Genomic DNA, 26,568 nt, shown 5'->3' with positions numbered 1-26,568 from the left:
TTAGCCTATACGACATTATCTGTCATGACCTGGCTCAGATGCTTCTTTATGAGATGGTATATGATTCTGAAGGATCTTTGTTACATTAAGTAGTCCACAATGCTGTCCACATCCTTTAAGAACATGTAGCATACAATATGAATCCTCAATATGTCATGTTGCTGAAGCTCACTTCATTTCAAACACCGCAGGCCTAATAATCAACCCCACTACAACAGTGTTGTATCATATTACTTAGCTAGCTAGCCCTCCTAGTCTCATATAATTTAGTTAGCTAGCCCTCCTAGTCTCATATTACTTAGCTAGCTAGCACTCCTAGTCTCTTATTGCTTAGCTAGCTAGCCCTCCTAGTCTCATATTACTTAGCTAGCTAGCCCTCCTAGTATCATATTACTTAGCTAGCTAGCACTCCTAGTCTATTATTACTTAGCTAGCTAGCCCCCCTAGTCTCATATAATATAGCTAGCTAGCCCTCCTAGTCTCATATTACTTAGCTAGCTAGCCCCCCTAGTCTCTTTGTTTTGACAGTATATTGTGCAGTGCAGTGTCTGAGGGTTGACTTCCCCTGGCAGGCTCCCCATGGGGTCTCTATTCTCAGTGTGGAGGAGAGAGGAGGATAGACTGACTGTGTTGCCTACTGCAGTCTGAAACCTGGAGAGGAGGAGGGAGGAGGATAGACTGACTGTGTTGTCTACTGCAGTCTGAAATCTGGAGAGGAGCAGGGAGGAGGATAGACTGACTGTATTGTCTACTGCAGTCTGAAACCTGGAGAGGAGGAGGATAGACTGACTGTATTGTCTACTGCAGACTGAATCCTGGAGAGGGACTCCCTGCTGCAGCTTGGAGACAGCAGACCATGATCAGTCACACTGTTTACACATAGACAGTAGAGCCACTGGGACCGGGAATAACGCTTCTGATTGAACAAATGTCTCCAACCATGTTGGTTAGTCTGATTGTTGTGTGTGAGAGAAATTAAGCAGCCTTTCCAATATTTCAGTGCATTATTGGTTAGACTGCTGAATTTCATCAGAAAACAATCAAAACAACTTACGCTAAAGACACGACCTGTCTGGCTGTAACTACTATATATGAAGTGACGTTGGTGTGTGTGTGTGTGTGTGTATATCGGGAGTGACACTATACTCTATACTTGATTCTCTATTCATGTAGGGATGTGATGATGATGATGAATGTGTTTTGGATGTTCCTGTTGGTTAAGACGCTCTTCCTGAAACACATTAACTTTTGGGTCAGTGTTTTTACGTTTAAATCTAGCTCTGAGGTGTTCTGCTGTGAGGTGAACGAATCTGGAGTGTAGAACTTGTTTTCCCTCTCTCTTTTCTCTCCTCTCTTTGTATGGGCTGTGATTCTAGATATTTTGGTTATTTTTTGTTTATTAAACAACTATTTGACTGACCTCGGTTCAGTTATTTTAATTCCATTTAGTTAGTTTATTTTTCTTCTGTGAGCTCAATGTGCACATTGCACCGTTTCTCTAGAGGTAAATCAGATCCAGCCTGAACTGTGTGATGTAGAAGGGAGTCGTAGTTTCCAACAGGCCAATATTCCACATAGTTTAGTGCATAAAATGTGGTAATTAACTACAATGACAATAATCCATTGCGCATCTACTTGTCCGGTCTGTGTTGGTTTTATGCCTGCTACGGAAGAGACAGGAAAATGCACGATCGTGAAGTGATATAGAGAGCATCTGTTGCTTTGCGAGGTATCTCGGCCTGAAAATACATGAGCTACAGTGCCTTGCGAAAGTATTCGGCCCCCTTGAACTTTGCGACCTTTTGCCACATTTCAGGCTTCAAACATAAAGATATAAAACTGTATTTTTTTGTGAAGAATCAACAACAAGTAGGACACAATCATGAAGTGGAACGACATTTATTGGATATTTCAAACTTTGTGAACAAATCAAAAACTGAAAAATAGGGCGTGCAAAATTATTCAGCCCCTTTACTTTCAGTGCAGCAAACTCTCTCCAGAAGTTCAATGAGGATCTCTGAATGATCCAATGTTGACCTAAATGACTAATGATGATAAATACAATCCACCTGTGTGTAATCAAGTCTCCGTATAAATGCACCTGCACTGTGATAGTCTTAGAGGTCCGTTAAAAGAGCAGAGAGTATCATGAAGAACAAGGAACACACCAGGCAGGTCCGAGATACTGTTGTGAAGAAGTTTAATGCCGGATTTGGATACAAAAAGATTTCCCAAGCTTTAAACATCCCAAGGAGCACTGTGCAAGCGATAATATTGAAATGGAAGGAGTATCAGACCACTGCAAATCTACCAAGACCTGGCCGTCTGTCACACCCTGGTCAAAGTATTTTGTGTTTTTCTTTATTTATTTGGTCAGGCCAGGGTGTGGCATGGGGTTTTTGTATGTGGTGTGTATGTATGGGGATTGTAGCTAGTGGGGTGTTCTAGCTAAGTCTATGGCTGTCTGAAGTGGTTCTCAATCAGAGGCAGGTGTTTATCGTTGTCTCTGATTGGGAACCATATTTAGGCAGCCATATTCTTTGAGTTTGTCGTGGGTGATTGTCCTTAGTGTCCTGATGTCATTGTTCTGTGTTAGGTTACACAAGTATAGGCTGTTTCGGTTTTCGTTAAGTTTATTGTTTTGGTAGTGTTTGTGTTTAGTGTGTTACTTCATTAAACATGGATTGCAATAGACACGCCGCATTTTGGTCCGACTCTCCTTCTCATACGGAAAACCGTTACACCGTCCCTCTAAACTTTCAGCTCATACAAGGAGAAGACTGATCAGAGATGCAGCCAAGAGGCCCATGATCACTCTGGATGAACTGCAGAGATCTACAGCTGAGGTGGGAGACTCTGTCCATAGGACAACAATCAGTCGTATATTGCACAAATCTGGCCTTTATGGAAGAGTGGCAAGAAGAAAGCCATTTCTTAAAGATATCCATAAAAAGTGTCGTTTAAAGTTTGCCACAAGCCACCTGGGAGACACACCAAACATGTGGAAGAAGGTGCTCTGGTCAGATGAAACCAAAATTGAACTTTTTGGCAACAATGCAAAACGTTATGTTTGGCGTAAAAGCAACACAGCTGAACACACCATCCCCACTGTCAAACATGGTGGTGGCAGCATCATGGTTTGGGCCTGCTTTTCTTCAGCAGGGACAGGGAAGATGGTTAAAATTGATGGGAAGATGGATGGAGCCAAATACAGGACCATTCTGGAAGAAAACCTGATGGAGTCTGCAAAAGACCTGAGACTGGGACAGAGATTTGTCATCCAACAAGACAATGATCCAAAACATAAAGCAAAATCTACAATGGAATGGTTCAAAAATAAACATATCCAGGTGTTAGAATGGCCAAGTCAAAGTCCAGACCTGAATCCAATCGAGAATCTGTGGAAAGAACTGAAAACTGCTGTTCACAAATGCTCTCCATCCAACCTCACTGAGCTCGAGCTGTTTTGCAAGGAGGAATGGGAAAAAATGTCAGTCTCTCGATGTGCAAAACTGATAGAGACATACCCCAAACGACTTACAGCTGTAATCGCAGCAAAAGGTGGCGCTACAAAGTATTAACTTAAGGGGGCTGAATAATTTTGCACGCCCAATTTTTCAGTTTTTGATTTGTTAAAAAAGTTTGAAATATCCAATAAATGTCGTTCCACTTCATGATTGTGTCCCACTTGTTGTTGATTCTTCACAAAAAAATACAGTTTTATATCTTTATGTTTGAAGCCTGAAATGTGGCAAAAGGTCACAAAGTTCAAGGGGGCCGAATACTTTCGCAAGGCACTGTAAGTGATTGATAGTTGGTATTCAGCAGTCATAAAGTATGCCTTATTTACTTTAAAGAACTACTAAAATACCGATTTGTTAGACAGCATAGGCAGCAGTTGTAGAGATGAGGACTTGTAATGAAATAATAAAGTCATCAAATAAAACCAATGCAATATACACAACAACTGAAATATTTTAGTAATGTGAATGTTACGTCTGCGCCTGCTTCTCCCCTCCGGGGTACGACGTCGCCAGAGTTCTAACCACCGGTCCTGGGATTCATCATTATGTACACCTGGCACTCATCATTACGCGCACCTGTGAATCATTATGATTCACATTATGATTCACACCTGGACTCCATTACCTTCATCATTTCCTGCCCTTTATATGTCACTCTCCCATGTTCACTCACCAGTTGGTATAGTTCTTGTGTATTGGCATTCTGCTTTATGTTAGTGTCGTTTTATTAAACCGTTTCACCTGCTCCTGACTCACCGCCCATCATTACAGTGAATAACTGATGGTTTATACGTGATAAGCAGCAATGGGCAGTAACTACCATCATGGGACTTAATTGGTTTATTCTGTTACAGCATTCAACCCAACTAATCAAAACCGAAAACCGACCTTAAAAAGCATGAATCACTCAGCACTATATGACTCCCTTCTCGCTTTCTCTCTCTCAAACACACACACACAGACAGTCACTCATTCACTTACTCTCTCCGTGTTTGGGAGAGAATGTTCTGTGCCTTACAGATGAGCTGTTGACAGATGATCTAGCCTCTGACAGACTGTCTCTCTCTGCACTCAGAGGAGAAGAGTTGAAATGAAAGGAGTGGCTTTTAAATCATTTTCATCACCATCCCTCTCTTCTCTATTTCTCACTTCTATTTATCTCTCTGCCTCTCTTTCTCTTGCTTTGTCAGGCTCTCCTTCATCAGTAGTTGATGACGTGGGTTCTGTTCTAGTCTGTACGGGTGTTATTCAACTTTTCTCCCCTATCACCCATCTGAGGGGGTAACCTAGGCAACCAGAGAACAGATAGCCTCCAACTCTGTATTTAATAGTCACGGAACCCAAGTAGTGATGCACCGATATGATATTTTTGGCCGATACCGATATTTTCCTTGCCAAAAAAACCCGATACCGATATTTAACATTTTTGCAGCCTTTTAAGTATTCTAGTACAGTTAAATAGTTAACCCACACACATGGATGCAGCGGTCTAAGGCACTTCATCTCAGTGCGAGAGAAGTCACTACATTCCCTGGTTCAAATCCAGGCTGTATCACATCCGGCCGTGATTGGGCGCACAATTGACCCAGCGTCGTCAGGGTTTGGCCGGGGTAGGCCATCATTGTTAATAAGAATTTGTTCTTAACTGACTTGCCTAGTTAAATAAAGATTACACACACACACCACACTGACCAAAAAGTTATTTTGTTGGCATTTACGTATGTCCCCATTACCAGTAAAACATAATAAAAACCTATTTCTTTCACTTATTTGCTGTGCTGTTTTGTTGTTCATTTGTTCAGTCATTTTATTCTCAACCAGGATTTCTATGGAACGTCATTTGTGTCTTTGCTATGGAATGCCGTTTTGGTCCTTGCATGTCAACAAAATATACTACGTAACACTATTTGACGTGTCAATTAAGCTTGTTGACCAATCAGGACCTGAATATGACTGCACGTCACAATAATTTAACGCGCTCATAATTGTTTTACGTAGTTCTTACACACTATCACTCGTATTTCATATGTCACAACGATTCATCGATACGTATGCTATGATGCTGGTAAAGTTGTTTGGCACACCTACAGTGCTGGCCATTAAAAAAAAGCTAGCTAGCTCATGGATGCAAACAATGTTTTTCCCCAAAAACATGGCAAAATGACAATCTTTTTTAGCTAGCTAACTATATAGCTAGGTGTCATCATCTAAAATAACCCTCATTTATAAGACAGTTCTTATTTGATTAATGGTGGGCAGCTTCATCTATGTGAACAAGGATTAGCCACAACAGTGGACTTTGCGTTCAAAATATAAGCCTTCAAAATAAAAGTATGGCATAATTCTACTATTTGTATTCATATGCATCACTGTCAATGACAAACTCTTATTTTGAAGGCAAACCGCAAATTCCACTATTGTGCCTAATCCGTATTGTGGCTAGCTTCACAACACATAACCCGGTCCGGTCGAGCATCACTAGCCAGATGAAGCTAGCTGGCTGCTTATAACGTTAGCATTGGGCAACAGGGTTAAGTAGCGTCCTAGCTATTTATTTTCATGAACTGAAGTTCAATTTCAATAGACAAACAACAAGTTCCAATTTAGCTAATACTTACTCACAAGGATTCCTAAATCATTGCTAAGAATACTGAAAATGACTGCAGTTTCTACTGGCATTGTTTTCAGGTTTGTTCTATTGGTGCTAGCTAGGTACCAAGTTAAAGACCCCAGAAGTTGCGGTTAAACAAATTATTTATTTTTTACCAACGCGTTATTGAAAACATATAGTTCGTGGCCAGTGTTTGCTTGTATGCAGACTTTTTTTGTACAGCTTTGACAGTGCTACTGTTTTTAACTTCTTGATGCACCCATCCCATTAGCGGGATCATTTTCGTCAACATCCGCTGATTTGCAGAGCGCCAAATTCAAATTAAATTAGTAAAAATATTTAATTTTCATGAAATCACAAGTGCAATATAGCAAAACACAGTTTAGCTTGTTGTTAATCCACCTGGCGTGTCAGATTTCAAAAAAGCTTTTCGGCGAAAGCATACCAAGCGTTTATGTAAGGACATATCTCTCAGCAGACCAAACGCGTTATGTTCAGAAATCCACAGACAAAAATTCCAAATAATATCCATAACGTTCTTAGAAACATGTCAAATGTTTTTTTATAATCAATCCTCAGGTTGTTTTTACAATATATAATCAATAATATTTCAACTGGACTGTAGCTTCTTCAATAGGAGAGAGAGAAAATGTCTGCTCCAAGCTGTTGCGCATGCAAAACGCTGCTGGCACCCAGCCATCCAATGACGCGATGTGAACTTTCTCGCACATTTTTCAAAATAAAAGCCTGAAAATATGTCTAAAGACTGTTCACAACATGTGGAAGCCATAGGAAAAGGAATCTGGTTGATATTCCTTTAAATGGAGCGAAGGCAGGCAATGGAAAAGAGAGCTTTCAGGAAAAACAGCACCTCGGGTTGGATTTTCCTCGGGACCCCACTCCATCATTGTCTTTGTCCACCTCCTTAGCGTCCTTTGAGTGGCGACCCTCGCCGCCGACCTTGGCCTAGGAACCCTAACAAAGGGCCCCACTATATTGAGGGGCAGCTCGGGACTGAGGTAGCTCATGACCAAGGGGTAGCTCATGACCGAGGGGTAGCTCATGACCGAGGGGTAGCTCAGGCCTGAGGGGTAGCTCAGGACTGAGAGGTAGCTCAGGACTGAGGGGTAGCTCAGGACTGAGGGGTAGCGTGTCGCACTTGTGAAGGTGTACTGGAGACCTGGTGTGTATAGCCGGCATCAAATCTTCCGGAACTCTAACACAAGTCTCAGGCTGAGTACAAGGAACTGACACAGGTGGCATCGGACAGCTAACACGCTCCTCAGGGCGAATGCCGTGCATACTACGCCAAACCAACAGCTCTCTCTCTTCACTCTCCTCCAATTACATCAACAACTCCTCGAATGTCTCATCTCCCATCCGTTCACTCTCCTCCAATCTGTCCAATAACTCTTCAACATTCTCAGACACACACCTCAACTTCGCTGACTGCTCTGATTCCATCCATGGCTCCTTACAGTAAACAGGGGGAATTGGCTCAGGTCTGACTCCTGACTCTGCCACACTCTCCCTGTGCCACCCCCCCAATGAATTTTTGGGGCTGCCTCTCGGGCTTCCAACCGCTCTGCCGTGCTAGCTCCTCATAATGCCGCCTCTGGTTTCGCTGCCTCCAGCTCTGCTTTGGGGTGGCGATATTCCCCTGCCTCTGCCCAGGGTTCTTTCCCATCTAGGATCTCCTCCCAAGTCCATTTCTCCAAATAGTGCTGCCTCTCCTGCTGCTGCTGCCTCTCCTGCTGCTGCTGCTGCCTCTCCTGCTGCTGCTGCTTACCACGCCGCTTGGTCCTTTTGTGGTGGGTGATTCTGTAACGGTTTTCTTCCGCTGAAGGAGAGGAGGACCAAAATGCAGCGTGGTTAGTGTTAAACATCTTTAATATAGACGATAACCGAGAACACTACAAAAATACAAAACAATAAATGTGAAAACCGAAACACAGACACGGAAACAATCACCCATCAAACCCAACAGCAGGGTGGCCTAGTGGTTAGAGCGTCGGACTAGTAACCGAACGGTTGCAAGTTCATATCCCCGAGCTGACAAGGTACAAATCTGTCGTTCTGCCCCTGAACGGGCAGTTAACCCACTGTTCCTAGGCCGTCATTGAAAATAAGAATTTGTTCTTAACTGACTTGCCTAGTTAAATAAAGGTAAAATAAAAAAACAAAACAGGCTACCTAAATATGGTTCCCAATCAGAGACAATGACTAACACCTGCCTCTGATTGAGAACTATATCAGGCCAAACATAGAAATAGACAAACTAGACACACAACATAGAGTGCCCACCCAGCTCATGTCCTGACCAACACTAAAACAAGGAAAACACAAAAGAACTATGGTCAGAATGTGACCGTAGCAAGACTGAACCCAAGTTTTTCTCTAGGATTTTTCATGTGATTAGCTACATTCTGTTTATTTTTATCCCCCTCCCAAAAAACATAGTCCTTGCTGATGACAAGGATACCCATAACATGATGCAGCCACCACCATGTTTGAAAATATGAAGAGTGGTACTCAGTGATGTGTTGTGTTGGATTTGCCCAAAACATAACACTTTGTATTCTGGACAAAAAGTTCATTTCAAAGAGAGTGCATGTTTTGGAATGTATTTTATTCTGTACAGGCATCTTTCTTTTCACTCTGTCATTTATGTTCGTATTGTGGAGTAACGACAATGTTGTTGATCCAGCCTCCGTTATCTCCTATCACAGCCATTCAACTCTGTAACTGTTTTAAAATCACCATTGGCCTCATGGTGAAATCCCTGAAAACATAATTCTGCTTTGGCATTATGGGGTATTTCTGTGTAGACCGGTGACACAATATAAACATGTCATCCATTTTAAATGTAGGCTGTAACACAACAAAATGTGGAAAAAGTCAAGGGGTGTGAATACTTTCTGAAGTGACTGTATGGGTCCTCTGTTTCCCTTTACAATGACCACAAGCTGCACAGGGCTGATTAGAACAGAGTGGACAAGACCAGGCACTAAATCAGACAGGGGAAATGACCAGCATCTATGATGATGTTCTTTTCTACACAGAATATACGAAATCATTGGCTGATAATCTTCTGAACTTGCCAATACCTTTCTGATGCATTTCAGTCACTTCAAACCAGACTTCCTTCAGATGTAAATACAGTCAGTAGTACTGCCAGACTGATGTGTAATAGACTGTCATAGCTCCAATGAAGAAAGTTAACATTGGCTGTTGATTACATATGGATATCAAAATGTGGTCGTGGGCCAACACGTTGTTGAACCCCTGGGCTAATGTGATGTCTGTGTGTCTGTTTCCTTGGCAGAAGTTACAGTAGGAGGGCTTTGTGTGAAATAACAGTTTAGGGCCATTCATTCTCTTTCATCCATTCATGCTTTTTAATGATGTTCTTTGATGGTCTGTGCAGCAGACCCAGTTCCAGCTCCAGCCGCCCCAGTTCCAGCTCCAGCCCTAGCCAAGAAGCATCCCCAATATTATGAATGACCCATGTGTAGGGCCACGGCTGCATCCCAAATGGTACACTGTTTACCATGTAGTGCACTACTTTTGACTATGGGCCCTGGTCAAAAGTAGTGCACTACATGGTAAATAGGCTGCCATTTGAGATCCTGACCAGTTATTGCCTATAACTAGGAAAAACACAGCTATAACTCCATTGAGAGGAAGTCAAGGAGCCCGTCCCAAATGGCATCCTATTGAAAAGATTTGGCATGGGTCCTCAGATCCTCAAAAAGTTCTACAGCTGCACCAATGAGAGCATCCTGACTAGTTGCATCACCGTGTCAGAGGAAGACCCTAGAAATTGCCAAAGATTCTAGCCACCTTAGTCATAGACTGTTCTCTCTGCTACCGCAGGGAAAGTAGTACTGGATCGCCAAGTCTAGGTCCAAAAGGCTTCTTAACAGCTAACCAAATGGCTACCTGGACTATTTGCATTGACCCTCATTTTTTATTTTCTGCTACTCGCTGTTTATTATCTATTATCTATGCATAGTAACTTTACCCCTACCTACATGTACATATTACCTCAATTACCTCAACTAACCTGCAACCCCACACATTTACTCAGTACCAGTACCCCCTGTAGATAGCCTCATTATTGTTATTTTATTGTTGCTTTTATTTTTTACTTCAGTTTATTAGTAAATCTTTTTCTTAACTGCATTGTTGGTTAAGGGCTTGTAAGTAAGCATTTCACGGTAAGGTTGTATTCAAATACCTGTTGTATTCAAGTTTGATTTGATTTGATAGTGCATTAATCTCGACCAGAGCCCTATGCACTGAGGGTGTGGCTCTGACCATCTAGGTTTGGCTGGATGTCACCCAGTAAACATGTTCATATTGGCCCAATGCGGGCTAAAATATTGGCCTCACGTAAGCTTCCCACAGTGGGCCGATGCCGGTTGCTCATCGCCTCCACATTGGACCCCAAGGCATTGGTCAACTCTCTACTGATCAAGTGGATTAATAGTTTCCTTGTGAACCGTACTCAACAAGTGAAGTTTAACTCTGCCATCTCTACATCTAGAACGGTGAATAGAGGAGCCCCTCAAGGTTGCGTACTTTAACCGATACGGTACACGCTGTACACAAATGATTGTCAAGCCTCTGACGCAGCCCACATGTTTTTTAAATATGCAGATAACACCGCTGTTGTGGGTTTCCTCCACCCAGACCAAGCCTCTCGTCAAGGTTTTGTCAGAGAAATGGCTCAATTCATCCAGTGGTGTGCAGATCACTTTCTTGAAATAAACGTTAAGAAAACAAAAGAGCTGGAAATTGATTTCAGAAGGAACAAAATTCCACTACCCCCGACAAAGATTAACGGGAATCAGTCGATAGAGTGACCACATAGAAGTACCTTGGAATCGAAATAGACAAACTGAAATTCAATGACTGTGCCTTTGCAAAGATAAAGAAATTGCAACAGAGAATGTTTTTTTTTTAACGCAAAATGAACCATTTTAATGTCGACCTCCATATCTTACAAATGTTCTATAATCTGTCCTGCAGTGTGTGCTGTCCTTTGGTCTGATATGCGTGTTTGGAAACATGCGAGTTCAAGACCAAGTCAAGCTTCAGCGCTTGATTATAGACTGCGGGAATTACAATTGGTATAGATCACGAATCAGCCATCAACCTGTACACAAAACTCAGCCTCCTAAAACATGAAAGCATTTTACAGGGCAGTACCCATCCCCTTCACTCAAAACTCACCATCCTAAAACGTGAAAGCATTTTACAGGGCAGTACCCTTCCCCTTCACTCAAAACTCAGTTACAGCAGCAGCCCGACAAGGGAAAAGAGACTTCTTCTTCAAAAGAAAATGAAAACAGATAGATATGGGGACTCTTTATTCCAACAGGCATATTGCACTTTCACTTTAAATGTGTAGCTATAGCACTTTGAATGAATTATTTGGTGTAGTTTCTGTGTTTTCATGTTTAATGTACTGTTTTTTTTAAACACATGACCAAATGAATTTGCCCCTGGTGGGATAATAAAGTTGATGTGAATCTGAATCTGGTCCAGTGTGGGCCAGTGTGGGCAGCCCATATCTGGTGAGGGCAGCCCATATCTGGTGAGGGCAGCCCATATCTGGTGAGGGCAGCCCATATCTGGTGAGGGCAGCCCATATCTGGTGAGGGCAGCCCATATCTGGTGAGGGCAGCCCATATCTGGTGAGGGCAGCCCATATCTGGTAAGGGCAGCCCTCACTTTGCTTGAAATAAGCCCTTCTTTTCCCAGCAAACGTCCACAGTTGGCATGATGTAAGCTGCCCACATTGGGCCGATGCACATTTGCTTTGTGAATCTGTTTCCCTGTATCTGTGTGTGGCCCCTCTCAGGCTCTCTATGGCTCCATCTCCTCTGCTCTCCTCTGAGTGAGTGAGTGTTGTTTTGTAGCAGCAGGCCCAGAAACAGTTCAGTTCTGGTTCAGTGGCAGCTAACAGCAGGTCAGACATTTTGGAACGTCCATTGATTGTAGAGTGGAGGCTGATCCATTGACTGTAGAGTGGAGACTGATCCATTGACTGTAGAGTGGAGACTGATCCATTGACTGTAGAGTGGAGACTGATCCATTGACTGTAGAGTGGAGACTGATCCATTGACTGTAGAGTGGAGACTGATCCATTGACTGTAGAGTGGAGACTGATCCATTGACTGTAGAGTGGAGACTGATCCATTGACTATAGAGTGTAGACTGATCCATTGACTGTAGAGTGGAGACTGATCCATTGACTGTAGAGTGGAGACCTATCCATTGACTGTAGAGTGGAGACCTATCCATTGACTGTAGAGTGGAGGTGGTCGAGGCCTTTACCCTCTCTGTTACTGCTCAGAACACCATACAGGGAATCAGCAGGCTAATGTTATCAATGTTGCTCCAGACCTCTGAGGGTGCCGTGTGTATCTGCTGAAACATCTAACCACACACACACACACACACACACACACCAGGCCTGCCTGCCTGCCGGCCTCAGGTCGCTGTTGTGCGTCAGAGAGTGTGAGACCAGCTGCCCTCTCTCTCTCTCTCTCTCTCTCTCTCTCTCTCTCTCTCTCCTTACGTTATGGAGAGACCCAGTGATTGGGTCAGGCTGGCCCTGCAGGGGAGAATTAGATGATCACCTGGCCCATCATGAGTCCTGGAGCCTGCAGCACGTACACAGTGTTCACATCAACAGCACAGGGCTATGAACCGGTGGCGTACTAGGATAACATAAAGGCTGTAAGGAAGGGACATGGTAGCAGTCGTAAGGGCCATGAGGCTCCAGGAGGATCGGAGGCAAGCAGGTAAAGCTGGGTGATTATATTAACAATGTGCTGCTGGATCGGTCCACCAAAGGAGTCCCTTTTGGGTAGTGTGGGTAGTGATTACACTTAATTTGAACATTCTGTCATTAAGAGCACATGTTCAACTTAATAAAAACATGTTTCCCATCTTAAGAGGTTAAATAAAAGCACGACTATAGTAAGTGCCCAATAATGTAACAGGGTTGACTGTTAAAGGGTTGACTGTAACAGGGGTTGACCGTAACAGGGGTTCACCGTAACAGGGTTGACCGTAACAGGGGTTGACTGTAACAGGGGTTGACCGTAACAGGGGTTGACCGTAACAGGGGTTGACTGTAACAGGGGTTGACTGTAACAGGGGTTGACTGTAACAGGGGTTGACTGTAACAGGGGTTGACTGTAACAGGGGTTGACCGTAACAGGGGTTGACCGTAACAGGGGTTGACCGTAGCAGGGGTTGACCGTAACAGGGGTTGACCGTAACAGGGGTTGACCGTAACAGGGGTTGACCGTAGCAGGGGTTGACCGTAGCAGGGGTTGACCGTAACAGGGGTTGACCGTAACAGGGTTGAAGATGTCTTAAATCAGCCGTAAATCCCCTTATAATGGGGGAATGGAAGTATGTTGTGTGCAACAGGGAGGAGAAATTGAATGCAAACCTTTTTTAATGTATTGTTAAACCATTTCCAGCCTGTGTATCTACAGTCTGAGGAACAGGGGTGACGTTTTATGCTCGACTCAGTTTCTCACCACAAAACATCAGAAAGCTCACCTGGTTTTACACTATGATTACACTATTGTTCAATGTTTATTAAAAACACATTTTTAAAGGAATAGTTGAACAGTAAAATGAGAGTTCTTCAGAAAATCTTCAGAAATGACTTTGTCAAAGCAACAAAATGACTAGTGCTTTACAGTGATGGTGAAAAAGTGGGTTAAATCTTCCTAGAAGTCACAGAGGGACACAGAGGGACACAGAGGGACACAGAGGGGCACAGAGGGGCACAGAGGGACACAGAGGGGCACAGAGGGACACAGAGGGACACAGAGGGACACAGAGGGACACAGAGGGACATGTCAAAATGCTGATTTTGGGCACTTTAGCAAGTATTTATTCATATGAAAGTCTGAGTTGTTGAATTTTCCATGTAGCCTATATTAAAGGCCACTTAATAGAAGTGGCTTTTCAAATTCAATGTTGGTGCAGATTTTCTACTTCAAATATCAAAGGGATGCAGAAGGGACTCATTTGGTGGAAGGAGCCCACCACCATTCACCACCACCTCCTCCACTGTGTGTATGAGTTGTTGGCTTAATCAACCCTGAGAAGAGAGGAGGAGAGGAGTAGCAGGACAGTCAGTGGTTCTGTCCCGGGTGATGAGAGGCTGTGGTCTGGCTTGTTGTCTCACTGACTGTGACTGTCAGTGTGTGTCTGTGGATGGATGGATTTTAACAGGTCTGTCTTATACAACACAGACCCAGGAACAGGCTGATTAGACAACAGGTCAGTACTGCTCACCTCACAGCTGGGCTCTCAGCTTGCTGTACCATCATGACTACACACACACACACACACACACCGTATACCGGGGTATTTCGAAAATACCAACAGTATGATTTTCAGTGCTGTAAAAAACGAACCTTAACACACACAAACACATACTCATTCAGGCACACACATGCATACACACATCCGCACATACACACACCCGCACACACACACAGGCAGTGCACACTCACTCATTATGGTGATTTTATGCAGCCAATAATAGATTGATTTGTGAAGCGTTCACTGTGTTCTACGTGCTGTTGTCATGAGTCTTGGTCTCATGCTCTCCTCCTGCCTGATCACAACCACCTGCAGCTATCACTGGGATAATGTCTCCTATGTAAATATCACCTCACTCTCTCTCTCTCTCTCTCTCTCTCTCTCTGTCTTCCTCCTTCTCTCCCTTAACTCCATCCATCACTTTCTTTCTCCTTCCTCTCATCCATCCTTCCCTCCCTCTCTTTCTCCATCCATTCATCCCTCCACCATCTTTCCACTTAAACCTGGTTTATCTCTCTCTCTCTCTCTCTCTCTCTCTCTCTCTCTCTCTCTCTCTCACACACACACATTCCATTTCTGCCAGATGTCCCGTTCCTATGTTTAAGTGTTTGAAGCTGTACTAGTCCCAGTCACAGTCTAAGTCTTTCTCTGCCCACAAGAATTCCTGCTGGCTTTCTGCTTTCTACCCAGAGAGATGAAACAGGCTGAGGCTGCTGGGCCAGCCTGCTGGCTTTCTGCTTTCTACCCAGAGAGATGGAACAGGCTGAGGCTGCTGGGCCAGCCTGCTGGCTTTCTGCTTTCTACCCAGAGATATGAAACAGGCTGAGGCTGCTGGGCCAGCCTGCTGGCTTTCTGCTTTCTACCCAGAGAGATGAAACAGGCTGAGGCTGCTGGGCCAGCCTGCTGGCTTTCTGCTTTCTACCCAGAGAGATGAAACAGGCTGAGGCTGCTGGGCCAACCTGCTGGCTTTCTGCTTTCTACCCAGAGAGATGAAACAGGCTGAGGCTGCTGGGCCAGCCTGCTGGCTTTCTGCTTTCTACCCAGAGAGATGAAACAGGCTGAGGCTGCTGGGCCAGCCTGCTGGCTTTCTGCTTTCTACCCAGAGAGATGAAACAGGCTGAGGCTGCTGGGCCAGCCTGCTGGCTTTCTGCTTTCTACCCAGAGAGATGAAACAGGCTGAGGCTGCTGGGCCAGCCTGCTGGCTTTCTGCTTTCTACCCAGAGAGATGAAACAGGCTGAGGCTGCTGGGCCAGCCTGCTGGCGTTTGAAGCAGCTGCATATGGGTTCCCTCTGGGGCTGGTGAGGCGGTTGTTGTTGACTCGCGGTTGAACCGTCCACAGTCAGTAATTAGTAGTTTGGAAGGAGGACGGACGGTCTGTGTGTGGAGGTCCCAGGCTCTGTGTGGTGGGAGAGGGAGGGATAAAGACAGAGCAAGAGAACTGTATTCCAATCGGTGCCGTCATCCTCAACGGCTCACAAGAAACAACTAGGGAGGTCATACTGTCTCTTAGCTGTGTCTGGGCCCTGAGTGGACCAAATGTCTTTAGATGGAGATGTTTCTAATCAGCCAGTATTTCCAGGAATTAAATCATTCACACAGGGCCTGTGCGGTTTCTGTAGGGATATGATTGTGTGAGTCATCAATTCTGTCCTAAACACCACTCCCCCTTTGAATTCCTAAAATCACTCCCATCAAACTCCCTATTTTAGCATTCCTCTGTCTCTCCCTCACCCCCCTGAAATATTAGACTCTTCACTGTTCTGAACCTGTCTCTCTCTCTCTCACTCCCCTGAAATATTAGACTCTTCACTGTTCTGTACCTGTCTCTCTCTCTCTCCCCTGAAATATTAGACTCTTCACTGTTCTGAACCTGTCTCTCTCTCTCATTCCCCTGAAATATTAGACTCTTCACTGTTCTGAACCTGTCTCTCTCTCTCTCACTCCCCTGAAATATTAGACTCTTCACTGTTCTGAACCTGTCTCTCTCTCTCTCACTCCCCTGAAATATTAGACTCTTCACTGTTCTGAACCTGTCTCTCTCTCTCTCACCCCTGAAATATTAGACTCTTCACTGTTCTGAACCTGTCTCTCTCTCTCTCTCACTCCCCTGAAATATTAGACTCTTCACTGTTCTGAACCTGTCTCTCTCTCTCTCTCTCTCACTCCCCTGAAATATTAGACTCTTCACTGTTCTGAACCTGTCTCTCTCTCTCACTCCCCTGAAATATTAGACTCTTCACTGTTCTGAACCTGTCTCTCTCTCTCTCTCCCCTGAAATATTAGACTCTTCAATGGTCTGAATCTGTCTCTCTCTCTCTCACTCCCCTGAAATATTAGACTCTTCACTGTTCTGAACCTGTCTCTCTCTCTCTCACTCCCTTGAAATATTAGACTCTTCACTGTTCTGAACCTGTCTCTCTCTCACTCCCCTGAAATATTAGACTCTTCACTGTTCTGAACCTGTCTCTCTCACTCCCCTGAAATATTAGACTCTTCACTGTTCTGAACCTGTCTCTCTCTCTCTCTCCCCTGAAATATTATACTCTTCACTGTTCTGAACCTGTCTCTCTCTCTCTCTCACTCCCCTGAAATATTAGACTCTTCACTGTTCTGAACCTGTCTCTCTCTCTCTCACTCCCCTGAAATATTAGACTTCACTGTTCTGAACCTGTCTCTCTCTCTCTCTCTCTCCCCTGAAATATTAGACTCTTCACTGTTCTGAACCTGTCTCTCTCTCTCACTCCCCTGAAATATTAGACTCTTCACTGTTCTGAACCTGTCTCTCTCTCTCTCTCCCCTGAAATATTAGACTCTTCAATGGTCTGAATCTGTCTCTCTCTCTCTCTCACTCCCCTGAAATATTAGACTCTTCACTGTTCTGAACCTGTCTCTCTCTCTCACTCCCTTGAAATATTAGACTCTTCACTGTTCTGAACCTGTCTCTCTCTCACTCCCCTGAAATATTAGACTCTTCACTGTTCTGAACCTGTCTCTCTCACTCCCCTGAAATATTAGACTCTTCACTGTTCTGAACCTGTCTCTCTCTCTCTCTCCCCTGAAATATTAGACTCTTCACTGTTCTGAACCTGTCTCTCTCTCTCACTCCCCTGAAATATTAGACTCTTCACTGTTCTGAACCTGTCTCTCTCTCTCTCTCCCCTGAAATATTAGACTCTTCAATGGTCTGAATCTGTCTCTCTCTCTCTCTCACTCCCCTGAAATATTAGACTCTTCACTGTTCTGAACCTGTCTCTCTCTCTCACTCCCTTGAAATATTAGACTCTTCACTGTTCTGAACCTGTCTCTCTCTCACTCCCCTGAAATATTAGACTCTTCACTGTTCTGAACCTGTCTCTCTCACTCCCCTGAAATATTAGACTCTTCACTGTTCTGAACCTGTCTCTCTCTCTCTCTCCCCTGAAATATTAGACTCTTCACTGTTCTGAACCTGTCTCTCTCTCTCTCTCACTCCCCTGAAATATTAGACTCTTCACTGTTCTGAACCTGTCTCTCTCTCTCTCACTCCCCTGAAATATTAGACTTCACTGTTCTGAACCTCTCTCTCTCTCTCTCTCTCTCCCCTGAAATATTAGACTCTTCACTGTTCTGAACCTGTCTCTCTCTCTCTCTCTCCCCTGAAATATTAGACTCTTCACTGTTCTGAACCTGTCTCTCTCTCTCACTCCCCTGAAATATTAGACTCTTCACTGTTCTGAACCTGTCTCTCTCTCTCTCACTCCCCTGAAATATTAGACTCTTCACTGTTCTGAACCTGTCTCTCTCTCTCTCACTCCCCTGAAATATTAGACTCTTCACTGTTCTGAACCTGTCTCTCTCTCTCTCTCTCCCCTGAAATATTAGACTCTTCACTATTCTGAACCTGTCTCTCTCTCTCTCACTCCCCTGAAATATTAGACTCCACTGTTCTGAACCTGTCTCTCTCTCTCTCACTCCCCTGAAATATTAGACTCTTCACTGTTCTGAACCTGTCTCTCTCTCTCTCACTCCCCTGAAATATTAGACTCTTCACTGTTCTGAACCTGTCTCTCTCTCTCTCTCCCCTGAAATATTAGACTCTTCACTATTCTGAACCTGTCTCTCTCTCTCTCACTCCCCTGAAATATTAGACTCCACTGTTCTGAACCTGTCTCTCTCTCTCACTCCCCTGAAATATTAGACTCTTCACTGTTCTGAACCTGTCTCTCTCTCACCCCCCTGAAATATTAGACACTTCACTGTTCTGAACCTCTCTCTCTCTCTCTCTCACTCCCCTGAAATATTAGACTCTTCACTGTTCTGAACCTGTCTCTCTCTCTCTCACTCCCCTGAAATATTAGACTCTTCACTGTTCTGAACCTGTCTCTCTCTCTCTCACTCCCCTGAAATATTAGACTCTTCACTGTTCTGAACCTGTCTCTCTCTCACCCCCCTGAAATATTAGACACTTCACTGTTCTGAACCTGTCTCTATCTCTCTCACTCCCCTGAAATATTAGACTCTTCACTGTTCTGAACCTGTCTCTCTCTCTCTCACTCCCCTGAAATATTAGACTCTTCACTGTTCTGAACCTGTCTCTCTCTCTCTCACTCCCCTGAAATATTAGACTCTTCACTGTTCTGAACCTGTCTCTCTCTCTCTCTCTCTCACTCCCCTGAAATATTAGACTCCACTGTTCTGAACCTGTCTGTCTCTCTCTCACTCCCCTGAAATATTAGACTCTTCACTGTTCTGAACCTGTCTCTCTCTCTCACTCCCCTGAAATATTAGACACTTCACTGTTCTGAACCTGTCTCTCTCTCTCTCACTCCCCTGAAATATTAGACTCTTCACTGTTCTGAACCTGTCTCTCTCTCACTCCCCTGAAATATTAGACTCTTCACTGTTCTGAACCTGTCTCTCTCTCTCACTCCCCTGAAATATTAGACCCTTCACTGTTCTGAACCTGTCTCTCTCTCTCTCACTCCCCTGAAATATTAGATTCTTCACTGTTCTGAACCTGTCTCTCTCTCTCTCACTCCCCTGAAATATTAGACTCTTCACTGTTCTGAACCTGTCTCTCTCTCACTCCCCTGAAATATTAGACTCTTCACTGTTCTGAACCTGTCTCTCTCTCACTCCCCTGAAATATTAGACTTCACTGTTCTGAACCTGTCTCTCTCTCTCTCACTCCCCTGAAATATTAGACTCTTCACTGTTCTGAACCTGTCTCTCTCTCTCTCACTCCCCTGAAATATTAGACTCTTCACTGTTCTGAACCTGTCTCTCTCTCTCTCACTCCCCTGAAATATTAGACTCTTCACTGTTCTGAACCTGTCTCTCTCTTTCTCACTCCCCTGAAATATTAGACACTTCACTGTTCTGAACCTGTCTCTCTTCACTCTTATCATAAAAACATCACAAGGCAGGGAGGTGGAGGGCCTTCAAAGACTCTTGATTGACAGTTTGTCAGTTGGGACTCTGGTAAAGTGGACCAGTCCATTGAGGGTTTAGAGGGGAATGTGCCATAAAACTGAATTACCCTCTCAACCCCCCCCCCCCCCCCCCCCCCCCCCCAAGTATAATTTAGAATGACCTGAGAGGATCACCTCTGAGTGGGGATCAAGCATCTGAGTGCTGCCCCAAGGTGCTGTGTGTGTGTGTGTGTGTGTGTGTGTGTGTGTGTGTGTGTGCGTGTGTGTGCTCTTATGTTCCTATTTGTTGAGCTACAGAACATGCACATGTACAAATGTAGGATCTTAATCTGATCACTCTTTTGTTGCTGAGAATTTTCCTACAAAGCAGGAAATTAAAACTTTCAGTGTATTCAAGGTTTAAAAAAGCTTCTAAAGTTTGTTAGTTCCACTTTTAAAATATCATACTTGTTTTACCCTAATGAAAAATGTATCAACCCCTATAATGTTTTTCTTTAATTATAATCCACTTAATAATTCACATTCCCTTTTGCTGCAGGATCATTTTTCTACTCTAGCAAACTGGCTCAAATTAAGATCCTACATCTGTATAGTATTTGTCTGGGAGAGGAGAGTGAGGGAACACTCCTTGTGATGTGTCATGGTCATTGTCTTAGCTGAGCGCCATGACCATCCTTTTTCGAGGGTAGGGGTCAGGCAGGGACAGTCCTTTAGAGGGTAGGGGTCAAGCAGGGACAGTCCTTTAGGGGTCAGGCAGGGACAGTCCTTTAGCGGGTAGGGGTCAGGCAGGGACAGTCCTTTAGAGGGTAGGGGTCAGTCAGGGACAGTCCTTTAGAAGGTAGGGGTCAAGCAGGGACAGTCCTTTAGGGGTCAGGCAGGGACAGTCCTTTAGCGGGTAGGGGTCAGGCAGGGACAGTCCTTTAGAGGGTAGGGGTCAGGTAGGGACAGTCCTTTAGGGGTCAGGCAGGGACAGTCCTTTAGAGGGTAGGGGTCAGGCAGGGACAGTCCTTTAGAGGGTAGGGGTCAGGCAGGGACAGTCCTTTAGGGGTCAGGCAGGGACAGTCCTTTAGAGGGTAGGGGTCAAGCAGGGACAGTCCTTTAGGGGTCAGGCAGGGACAGTCCTTTAGCGGGTAGGGGTCAGGCAGGGACAGTCCTTTAGAGGGTAGGGGTCAGGCAGGGACAGTCCTTTAGAGGGTAGGGGTCAAGCAGGGACAGTCCTTTAGGGGTCAGGCAGGGACAGTCCTTTAGCGGGTAGGGGTCAGGCAGGGACAGTCCTTTAGTGGGTCAGGCAGGGACAGTCCTTTAGGGGTCAGGCAGGGACAGTCCTTTAGCGGGTAGGGGTCAGGCAGGTACAGTCCTTTAGAGGGTAGGGGTCAGTCAGGGACAGTCCTTTAGAGGGTAGGGGTCAAGCAGGGACAGTCCTTTAGGGGTCAGGCAGGGACAGTCCTTTAGAGGGTAGGGGTCAGGCAGGGACAGTCCTTTAGAGGGTAGGGGTCAGGCAGGGACAGTCCTTTAGGGGTCAGGCAGGGACAGTCCTTTAGAGGGTAGGGGTCAAGCAGGGACAGTCCTTTAGGGGTCAGGAAGGGACAGTCCTTTAGCGGGTAGGGGTCAGGCAAGGACAGTCCTGTAGAGGGTAGGGGTCAGGCAGGGACAGTCCTTTAGAGGGTAGGGGTCAAGCAGGGACAGTCCTTTAGGGGTCAGGCAGGGACAGTCCTTTAGCGGGTAGGGGTCAGGCAGGGACAGTCCTTTAGTGGGTCAGGCAGGGACAGTCCTTTAGCGGGTAAGGGACAGGCAGGGACAGCCCTTTAGGGGTCAGGCAGGGACAGTCCTTTAGAGGGTAGGGGTCAGGCAGGGACAGCCCTTTAGGGGTCAGGCAGGGACAGTCCTTTAGCGGGTAGGGGTCAGGCAGGGACAGCCCTTTAGGGGTCAGGCAGGGACAGTCCTTTAGCGGGTAGGGGTCAGGCAGGGACAGTCCTTTAGCGGGTAGGGGTCAGGCAGGGACAGTCCTTTAGCGGGTAGGGGTCAGGCAGGGACAGCCCTTTAGGGGTCAGGCAGGGACAGTCCTTTAGCGGGTAGGGGTCAGGTAGGGACAGTCCTTTAGTGGGTCAGGCAGGGACAGTCCTTTAGCGGGTAGGGGTCAGGCAGGGACAGCCCTTTAGGGGTCAGGCAGGGACAGTCCTTTAGCGGGTAGGGGTCAGGCAGGGACAGTCCTTTAGCGTGTAGGGGTCAGGCAGGGACAGTCCTTTAGAGGGTAGGGGTCAAGCAGGGACAGTCCTTTAGGGGTCAGGCAGGGACAGTCCTTTAGAGGGTAGGGGTCAGGCAGGGACAGTCCTTTAGGGGTCAGGCAGGGACAGTCCTTTAGAGGGTAGGGGTCAGGCAGGGACAGTCCTTTAGAGGGTAGGGGTCAGGCAGGGACAGTCCTTTAGTGGGTCAGGCAGGGACAGTCCTTTAGAGGGTAGGGGTCAAGCAGGGACAGTCCTTTAGGGGTCAGGCAGGGACAGTCCTTTAGCGGGTAGGGGTCAGGCAGGGACAGTCCTTTAGTGGGTCAGGCAGGGACAGTCCTTTAGGGGTCAGGCAGGGACAGTCCTTTAGCGGGTAGGGGTCAGGCAGGTACAGTCCTTTAGAGGGTAGGAGTCAGTCAGGGACAGTCCTTTAGAGGGTAGGGGTCAAGCAGGGACAGTCCTTTAGGGGTCAGGCAGGGACAGTCCTTTAGAGGGTAGGGGTCAGGCAGGGACAGTCCTTTAGAGGGTAGGGGTCAGGCAGGGACAGTCCTTTAGGGGTCAGGCAGGGACAGTCCTTTAGAGGGTAGGGGTCAAGCAGGGACAGTCCTTTAGGGGTCAGGAAGGGACAGTCCTTTAGCGGGTAGGGGTCAGGCAAGGACAGTCCTGTAGAGGGTAGGGGTCAGGCAGGGACAGTCCTTTAGAGGGTAGGGGTCAAGCAGGGACAGTCCTTTAGGGGTCAGGCAGGGACAGTCCTTTAGCGGGTAGGGGTCAGGCAGGGACAGTCCTTTAGTGGGTCAGGCAGGGACAGTCCTTTAGCGGGTAAGGGACAGGCAGGGACAGCCCTTTAGGGGTCAGGCAGGGACAGTCCTTTAGAGTGTAGGGGTCAGGCAGGGACAGCCCTTTAGGGGTCAGGCAGGGACAGTCCTTTAGCGGGTAGGGGTCAGGCAGGGACAGCCCTTTAGGGGTCAGGCAGGGACAGTCCTTTAGCGGGTAGGGGTCAGGCAGGGACAGTCCTTTAGCGGGTAGGGGTCAGGCAGGGACAGTCCTTTAGCGGGTAGGGGTCAGGCAGGGACAGCCCTTTAGGGTTCAGGCAGGGACAGTCCTTTAGCGGGTAGGGGTCAGGCAGGGACAGTCCTTTAGCGGGTAGGGGTCAGGCAGGGACAGTCCTTTAGAGGGTAGGGGTCAGGTAGGGACAGTCCTTTAGTGGGTCAGGCAGGGACAGTCCTTTAGCGGGTAGGGGTCAGGCAGGGACAGCCCTTTAGGGGTCAGGCAGGGACAGTCCTTTAGCGGGTAGGGGTCAGGCAGGGACAGTCCTTTAGCGTGTAGGGGTAAGGCAGGGACTGTCCTTTAGAGGGTAGGGGTCAAGCAGGGACAGTCCTTTAGGGGTCAGGCAGGGACAGTCCTTTAGAGGGTAGGGGTCAGGCAGGGACAGTCCTTTAGGGGTCAGGCAGGGACAGTCCTTTAGAGGGTAGGGGTCAGGCAGGGACAGTCCTTTAGAGGGTAGGGGTCAGGCAGGGACAGTCCTTTAGTGGGTCAGGCAGGGACAGTCCTTTAGCGGGTAGGGGTCAGGCAGGGACAGCCCTTTAGGGGTCAGGCAGGGACAGTCCTTTAGCGGGTAGGGGTCAGGCAGGGACAGTCCTTTAGCGTGTAGGGGTCAGGCAGGGACAGTCCTTTAGAGGGTAGGGGTCAGGTAGGGACAGTCCTTTAGGGGTCAGGCAGGGACAGTCCTTTAGCGGGTAGGGGTCAGGAAGGGACAGTCCATTAGAGGGTAGGGGTCAGGTAGGGACAGTCCTTTAGGGGTCAGGCAGGGACAGTCCTTTAGAGGGTAGGGGTCAGGTAGGGACAGTCTTTTAGAGGGTAGGGGTCAGGCAGGGACAGTCCTTTAGCGAGTAGGGGTCAGGTAGGGACAGTCCTTTAGAGGGTAGGGGTCAGGTAGGGACAGTCCTTTAGGGGTCAGGTAGGGACAGTCCTTTAGAGGGTAGGGGTCAGGCAGGGACAGTCCTTTAGAGGGTCAGGCAGGGACAGTCCTTTAGGGGTCAGGCAGGGACAGTCCTTTAGGGGTCAGGCAGGGACAGTCCTTTAGAGGGTAGGAGTCAGGCAGGGACAGTCCTTTAGCGGGTAGGGGTCATTCAGGGACAGTCCTTTAGAGGGTAGGGGTCAAGCAGGGACAGTCCTTTAGGGGTCAGGCAGGGACAGTCCTTTAGCGGGTAGGGGTCAGTCAGGGACAGTCCTTTAGAGGGTAGGGGTCAGTCAGGGACAGTCCTTTAGAGGGTAGGGGTCAAGCAGGGACAGTCCTTTAGGGGTCAGGCAGGGACAGTCCTTTAGAGGGTAGGAGTCAGGCAGGGACAGTCCTTTAGCGGGTAGGAGTCAGGCAGGGACAGTCCTTTAGCGGGTAGGGGTCAGTCAGGGACAGTCCTTTAGAGGGTAGGGGTCAGGCAGGGACATTCCTTTAGGGGGTAGGAGTCAGGCAGGGACAGTCCTTTAGTGGGTAGGGGTCAGGCAGGGACAGCCCTTTAGGGGTCAGGCAGGGACAGTCCTTTAGCGGGTAGGGGTCAGGCAGGGACAGTCCTTTAGCGGGTAGGGGTCAGGCAGGGACAGTCCTTTAGAGGGTAGGGGTCAGGTAGGGACAGTCCTTTAGAGGGTAGGAGTCAGGCAGGGACAGTCCTTTAGTGGGTCAGGCAGGGACAGTCCTTTAGAGGGTAGGAGTCAGGCAGGGACAGTCCTTTAGTGGGTCAGGCAGGGACAGTCCTTTAGCGGGTAGGGGTCAGGCAGGAACAGCCCTTTAGGGGTCAGGCAGGGACAGTCCTTTAGCGGGTAGGGGTCAGGCAGGGACAGCCCTTTAGGGGTCAGGCAGGGACAGTCCTTTAGCGGGTAGGGGTCAGGCAGGGACAGTCCTTTAGCGGGTAGGGGTCAGGCAGGGACAGTCCTTTAGCGGGTAGGGGTCAGGCAGGGACAGCCCTTTAGGGGTCAGGCAGGGACAGTCCTTTAGCGGGTAGGGGTCAGGCAGGGACAGTCCTTTAGCGGGTAGGGGTCAGGCAGGGACAGTCCTTTAGAGGGTAGGGGTCAGGTAGGGACAGTCCTTTAGTGGGTCAGGCAGGGACAGTCCTTTAGCGGGTAGGGGTCAGGCAGGGACAGCCCTTTAGGGGTCAGGCAGGGACAGTCCTTTAGCGGGTAGGGGTCAGGCAGGGACAGTCCTTTAGCGTGTAGGGGTCAGGCAGGGACTGTCCTTTAGAGGGTAGGGGTCAAGCAGGGACAGTCCTTTAGGGGTCAGGCAGGGACAGTCCTTTAGAGGGTAGGGGTCAGGCAGGGACAGTCCTTTAGGGGTCAGGCAGGGACAGTCCTTTAGAGGGTAGGGGTCAGGCAGGGACAGTCCTTTAGAGGGTAGGGGTCAGGCAGGGACAGTCCTTTAGTGGGTCAGGCAGGGACAGTCCTTTAGCGGGTATTGGTCAGGCAGGGACAGCCCTTTAGGGGTCAGGCAGGGACAGTCCTTTAGCGGGTAGGGGTCAGGCAGGGACAGTCCTTTAGCGTGTAGGGGTCAGGCAGGGACAGTCCTTTAGAGGGTAGGGGTCAGGTAGGGACAGTCCTTTAGGGGTCAGGCAGGGACAGTCCTTTAGAGGGTAGGGGTCAGGAAGGGACAGTCCTTTAGAGGGTAGGGGTCAGGTAGGGACAGTCCTTTAGGGGTCAGGCAGGGACAGTCCTTTAGAGGGTAGGGGTCAGGTAGGGACAGTCTTTTAGAGGGTAGGGGTCAGGCAGGGACAGTCCTTTAGCGAGTAGGCGTCAGGTAGGGACAGTCCTTTAGGGGTCAGGTAGGGACAGTCCTTTAGAGGGTAGGGGTCAGGCAGGGACAGTCCTTTAGAGGGTCAGGCAGGGACAGTCCTTTAGGGGTCAGGCAGGGACAGTCCTTTAGCGGGTAGGGGTCAGTCAGGGACAGTCCTTTAGAGGGTAGGGGTCAAGCAGGGACAGTCCTTTAGGGGTCAGGCAGGGACAGTCCTTTAGAGGGTAGGAGTCAGGCAGGGACAGTCCTTTAGTGGGTAGGAGTCAGGCAGGGACAGTCCTTTAGCGGGTAGGGGTCAGTCAGGGACAGTCCTTTAGAGGGTAGGGGTCAGTTAGGGACAGTCCTTTAGAGGGTAGGGGTCAAGCAGGGACAGTCCTTTAGGGGTCAGGCAGGGACAGTCCTTTAGAGGGTAGGAGTCAGGCAGGGACAGTCCTTTAGCGGGTAGGAGTCAGGCAGGGACAGTCCTTTAGCGGGTAGGGGTCAGTCAGGGACAGTCCTTTAGAGGGTAGGGGTCAGGCAGGGACATTCCTTTAGGGGGTAGGAGTCAGGCAGGGACAGTCCTTTAGTGGGTCAGGCAGGGACAGTCCTTTAGCGGGTAGGGGTCAGGCAGGGACAGCCCTTTAGGGGTCAGGCAGGGACAGTCCTTTAGCGGGTAGGGGT

General features: G+C 47.5%; 2 protein-coding genes across 3 annotated transcripts in view; one reads left to right on the top strand and one right to left on the bottom strand.

Annotated features, from left to right (window-relative positions):
* The window catches only part of LOC110511767 (cAMP-dependent protein kinase type I-beta regulatory subunit), a 216,863-nt gene that overhangs the window by 5,114 nt on the left and 185,181 nt on the right, over positions 1-26,568 (top strand). The window lies entirely within an intron of this gene.
* Positions 1-26,568, bottom strand: part of LOC110485270 (dynein axonemal assembly factor 5) — a 112,313-nt gene that overhangs the window by 68,260 nt on the left and 17,485 nt on the right. The gene's annotated exons all lie outside the window — the stretch shown is intronic.

The sequence above is a fragment of the Oncorhynchus mykiss genome, chromosome 12, assembly GCF_057628025.1.
Source record: "Oncorhynchus mykiss isolate SJ-2025 chromosome 12, ASM5762802v1, whole genome shotgun sequence".
Classification (NCBI taxonomy): domain Eukaryota; kingdom Metazoa; phylum Chordata; class Actinopteri; order Salmoniformes; family Salmonidae; genus Oncorhynchus; species Oncorhynchus mykiss.
This window is presented reverse-complemented; position numbering and strand designations above follow the sequence as displayed.